General features: G+C 36.6%; 1 non-coding gene across 1 annotated transcript; it reads right to left on the reverse strand.

The window, feature by feature from the left end:
- Positions 1 to 5924: 5924 nt before the first annotated feature.
- On the reverse strand, positions 5925 to 5998 carry LOC124984147 (small nucleolar RNA SNORD107). The gene has a single exon (XR_007108606.1). It is a non-coding gene; the product is annotated as a small nucleolar RNA SNORD107 (small nucleolar RNA).
- Between the last annotated feature and the right edge of the window lie 278 nt (positions 5999 to 6276).

Below are 6276 nucleotides of genomic sequence, written 5' to 3' on the forward strand. Positions count from 1 at the left end.
GAGCACCAATGTAAGAAGAGACTTTTGAATAATCAAGAAACCTTCTCCTTCTGGCAGACAAATAAAAGAAGGCCAGGTGTTCAGGATTAAAAATGCATTACCCCCACCATTGACTTTCTGGGGATGGTGTCAGGTATTTCCTCTTTCATAATATGTGCCATTTCTAGAACAGAAAAAGAGGCAGGGGAAAGTGAACACTAATGATAGGGGAAGGTCAGGGAAAATGGGGTTAGTCGGAAACATGGAGGGTGAAAGTGGCAGAGAAAGACAGAGGAGAATCCTATCTTTAACCAGTTTATGGTCTCCTTCTTCCTTCTCCTTAAAAATAGAGCTTATTCCTGCCCACAGTGAATTAAGTGGAAACTATCTGGGGTCCCCTAGCACTGAGTATCTATTTGTGTCTTTGTGGCAAAGTTGGGCTGGCCTTTTAACACTAGATACACAACCACCAAATTCTCCAGAACTGTTTCTAAGAAAACGGTCTACATCCACATTATCCATTTGTTTTAAATTAGAACAATAAGAATATTGTACGATGACGATGTGAATAAGTAAATCTTAATTTATGATTCATGTGTAAGAAATAAAAGAGGCTATTGTCCTGAAGTAACACGAGCATAATTGCTGCTGATAATGCTAATTGCTTACATTTTGATGGGTGCTTTCTCTATCAGGTGTCATGCTAAGCTCTTAACATTTGTGGGACCCTTTCTGCAGCTGAGGTAACCAAGATGTGGGAAGTTAAGTAAGAGGTCATAGAACTAATGGTGGAATTAGAGGTCAAAACCTAAGTCCAACCAGGCGCGGTGGTGCATTCCTGTAATTCCAGCGGCTTGGGAGGCCCAGGCAGGAGGACCAAGAGTTCAACCCCAGCCTCAGCAGCTGAGCGAGGCATTAAGCAACTCAGCAAGACCCTGTATCTAATAAGATATAAAAAGGACTGGGGAGGTGGCTCAATGGTTAAGCGCTCCTGGGTTCAATATCCAGTACTCCCATCCCCCTGCGCTCCCCCCACCCCCTGCCAAAAACAAAAAAAACGAAGTCCCTTCCAAACCTTGAACTCTTAACCTCTGCCCTATTGTCTGCTTTAGGAACTTTCCATGGCTATCACTCCAGCACTCAGGGCGAGAGTGAGTCTTACTCTGAGAAAAGGGAGAAAACCAGTCCCTGGGAAATGGAAGCGCTAAGACATAGCCCTCGTTGTCATACAGAAGAGGATCCTATTGCAAACAAGCCCTTCGAACTTCCTACACAGCAAGCTCCTGGTGCACCAGGAAGCCGTTCTAAGGCTCAAGTATTACTTTGGAAAGGCTTCTGTAATTTCAGAGTTTAATAATATGAAATTAGAACCAGAATCCTCAAACAAACCCATTTCAAAACTACAATACCCCTGGAAATGAGCACTTCCATTAGATTTGAGACCATTACGTAGCCATTTCTGTGAAGGAGAAATAGATGCTTTTATGTTGGAACAAATACAAAACATCAGTACATTTTCATCCAGTACAATTTCCTAAATTCCTTTTATCCAATTTCCCAATTTTGTCAGATATTTGAAACTGAAATAAAGTTTCCTCTTAGCCCAGTTTCTTGTTCACCTTAACTCTGCAACAAAATTATTCTTAGGTTTTATCATTGACCTATTTCTTAGATAGGATTTGGGTTTCATTACTTCACCAGAGTCAAAAAATACAAAGAAATGTTCCAGAAACAGAAAGACTTTTGTTATTTTTTTATAAGCATTGTATCTTGTTGCCATTTCTGCTCAAAATGTGGGTGTACACATTATAAGAGTGATAATTAAATAATTATAAATCTATGAAGAATAGCTACTGGTATGGGTAATTAAAAATATCTCTAGACACCATAAGCAAAAGATATTTGCAACAGTTGAAGAGATCAAGCAATTTAAACGCAAGGGAACTATTTCCCCAATCTTATATTAATGAAGATTGCGTACAACATAATTTGAAAAACTTTCATATTTTTTAAGTACAGTGGATGTTTTAAACCTTTTTTAATAGATTATTTTATTTTATTTTTCCATATTTTTATTGTTGCATTACAATTATACATAATGGTGGGATTCATTGTTACATATTTGTACATGCACAAAATATAACAATGTAATTTGGCCAACATCCTTCCCCAGTATTTCTTTCCCTTGCCTCCTCCCTCCCTGTTCCTTTCCTTCACTGAACTCCCTTGGATATTCTACTCATATCTTTCTTTCCCTTTTTCCTCTCTAGCTTCCACATATGAGAGAAAAATATACAATCCTTGACCTTCAAAGTTTGGCTTATTTCACTTAATACAATATTCTCAAGTTCCATCCATTTCCCTACAAATGACATAATTTTATTTTTCTTTATGACTGAATAAAACTCCATTGTGTATATATACCACTCTGTCTTTATGCACTCATTCATTGATGGATACCTAGGCTGGTTCCATATTTTGTCTACTGTGAATTGTCTTAAGACAGTTTTTTTAAATGCTCAGTTAAATATTTTTATTGTGTGTATATGCAGTTACTACTTATAAGACATTCTTTAAGTTGCTATTGAGATATTAGTATATATAATAAATCCATGGATGAATACCTTCAAGAATCTTTCAGTCTTGCAGGGAAGGTAAGAAATGTGTTTGCAAGCTGTAATATAAAGAAGTACTTGATGAATACCATAAATAAAGGTGAAAACTGTTTAAATATGCCACTTACTATTCTGTATAATTAATATACACTAATTTTTTTTAATGGTGCAAAGCCCTACAGGAGTTCAGGCTGGATCTTTTCTCTGTGAATGGATCAGAAGATGGGGGGGACAGGTCACTTCAGGTTCATGAAATACATCAGAGAAGGTAACAGCTGTTCAGGAAACAGACACTTTAACAGGAATTTAAGATGCCATTGGGAGATACAGCTGGAATGTTAGCCTGAGACAATGCATGGAGTACGAAGGCCAGGCCCAAGGGTTTGAAGGTTATTATCAGAGAAATATAGATTCACCAGGTGTCACCCATATTTCACAGCTTAATTATTTTTACCTATTTACAATATCTCCTTTTTAAAGAACTTTACTGAAGTATAATTGACATACAGTTACATGTACTTGACATACAGTTGCACAGTTAAAGTATAAAATTTGATAAATTTGACATGTAAGCAGACATGAAACCATCTCTACAATCAAAATAATGAGTCTATCCATCACCTCCCAAAATTTCCTTTGTAATCTGTCCCTCCTGCCCATCCCCAAGCAACTTCTAATTTTCTTTTTAACATTTATTTTTTGTTGTAGATGGACACAATACTTCTATTTTACCTTATTTTTTTATGTGGTGCTGAGGATGGAACCCAGTGCCTCACACGTGCTAGGTGAGGGCTCCACCACTGAACCACAACCCCAGCCCCCACAATCAACTTCTGATCTGCTTTCTGCTACTAAAAATCAATTCACATTTTTTAGGATTTTATACAAATGGAACCAGACAGTATGAACTCTTTTTAGTCCAACTTCTTCCATTCCGTTTAATTTTTGAGATTCACCCACATTGTCTAGTGCACAGATATTTTCTTCCTTTTTATTAATGAGTACTATTCCATTCAATTACTGTGTTTATTCACTCACCTGGTTGATGGATATTTGCATTGTTTTCAGGTTCGGGCTATTACAAATAAAGCTTCCCTGAATATTCATATAAAGCTTTGTATGGACATATGCTTTTGTTTCTTTTGGGCAAACACCTACCAAAACAATGACTGGATCACACCGCAAGTTTAGGTCATATTATTTTTAAAAATTGGAAAATATTTGCTGAAGTAGTTGATGCTTCACATTCCCACCAACTGTTCCATATCCCTACAATTAGTATAGTCATTGTTTTTTATTTTGTTTTACTTTTTATATTTTATTTATTTGGGGGGACTGGGGATTGAACCCAGGAGCACATAAATACTGAGTCACATCCCCAGTCTTTCTTATTTTTTATTTTGAGACAGGGTCTCACTAAACCACTTAGGACCCCACTAAATTGCTGAGACTGGCCTCAAACTTTCAATCCTCCTGCCTCAGCCTGATATATGAAACTTGGAGACAATGAAACGGACAAGTGAATCCTACTGGTTGCTAAATACATTAATGATATCACACTGTTTTATCCTCATAACATTCCGCAAAGTTGTACCACTGCCATTTTCTATAAGCAAACCAAGGCACAAATGTTAAGAAAAGTATAATAATGTTTCAAAAACTTAGAGATTGTCAAGATTTCGACAGTGTCACACTTTTGGATGGGCCCACAAGAAGGAAGACTAAGAAATGGTCAACCATCTAATGAAGCAGAAGTTCTTATTATTTTCAAGATAACAGTTTCTGGAAAGACATAGGGGAAAGTAGGGGGAAAAGAGTGGGAGATTTTAAGAAAGTAAAGATCACTTTTAGAAGTTTAACAGTCAAAGAAAAAAGCACTTCAAGGGAGCAACAAGTTTGAGGGGAAAGGAGTTTGTTTTCTTTCTTGTTCATGAGCTGGAGGAGGTGAGCACATTGGTGGGCAAGGTAACGGGTGAATGGAGGGAAGAGTAGAAAGTGGTGGCAAGGCCTGTGGGGCCCAGGAGGAGGTGGGCTCTTTGCCTGCTCTCTGCTTGGTCTGCTCCCTGAGCTCCAGCTGAAGCAAGGGCTCAGAGGGCCGATCGATGGCCAGACTGGCTGATGTAATCACTGAATCAAGGAATTAAATAATGAATGAACATTATTTCTTTTATGCCTTTTTAAATAGCCCTTTATAATAGAACTGTTTGAAAATGACCAACTTGTCTTTCCAAAGTTTATTTTTTTAAATGCATAATTAATCCAGAAAAGTATCACTGTACAGTAAGAACATTTATCTCAAATTCCTAACAGTATGACTTATGAAGAAGAAAAAGAGGGAAAATATTATTAAAAATAAAATTGTTTTGTACTGAGTCCTAAAGTTCTCTGTGAAATTACCTAGACATACAACCGAGAGAGAAATTTCAAATAGAATAATAGTGTGTTACTTTTAGTGAGAACTTACTGTGGGATAGCCCTATACTAAGTACTTCTTATACATTATCTTACAGAATCCTTATAACACCCTGCGAGATAGATGTTATTAACTTTATTTTATGTCAAAGAATTTGAGACCGAGAGAAGTTATCTCCTCAAATCCACCTACTGCACTGTTCTATATCAGTTTTCATAAATCAAATAATTATTCATATATACTGAGATTAACAATATTGTAGGAAGTACTAGATACCTCTGAGTCTCTTGGCAGCCACATGAGGTGTCTGTTTTTGTTACCCCATTACAAATGCAAATAGAAGGCCAGAAAATCAGCTATCAGATATAGAGCCCAACCAATGTGCTCTGGTGCCTAAAAAGATTTTAAAAAATAAAGCTGAGGGAAATATCTTTAATTTTAAAAATGGCTTTACAGGATCATGTAGCTTATCAAGCAAGTATGAGCTAAATCCCCAATTCCCTGAAAGGAATAAAGTATAGTATAACTTTCCAAGGATGAACATATTGCCTCTAGCACAGGTTAGGACTGAAGTTAAAAATCTTGTGTGGAAATTGAATGCCAGTTATGAGACACTAAAGTATGATACGTTTAGTATTTTTCCTCTTATAAAAATCAGTAGTTGACGTTCCAAAGAAAAGAGTGTTCTACAGCACAATTCACCATTAGCTTCCAAGGGCACACTGACTTAGGCCTTAAAAGGCTCATCAGTTTTCTGAATTTGAAAGTAATAACTAGAATAATCAGACACATAAAAACATCCTTTAGCAAATTAGAGTCATTGCTCCATTTTGTAGAGGGAGAAATATTACAGAGAAAACATTCTGGAGCCATACTGCTTTGATTTGAGTCTAGACTCTCCTTCTCCTTTTTAAATTTATTTTAGAATGTCACTTTAAGCTCAAATTTTGAAATCATTATGTTCAGACAATGTCCTGTGTGCTCATGGACTCCTGGTACATCCTTGCTGAGAAAATTCTCTTTGGAAGCTTTTTTGAACTCTCTTGTCACCCAGATCCCCTATATCATTGGCAGGCAATTGATGAAACCTTGTTTAAAAAATTATTATAGCCCCTAGAATCAGTCTTATTTGGATTTATTTCCCTTTGGTAATAGCTTTCTAATATCAGGTGGTTTTTATTTATTTCTTAGAATATCTATTTTTAACCCTACCTTGTCCAGGAAAGTAATTAATATTTCCCTTTCTATGGGAAGTATTTGAGAATCGGG

Source organism: Sciurus carolinensis, chromosome 4 (genome assembly GCF_902686445.1).
Source record: "Sciurus carolinensis chromosome 4, mSciCar1.2, whole genome shotgun sequence".
In the NCBI taxonomy this organism is placed as follows: Eukaryota; Metazoa; Chordata; class Mammalia; order Rodentia; family Sciuridae; genus Sciurus; species Sciurus carolinensis.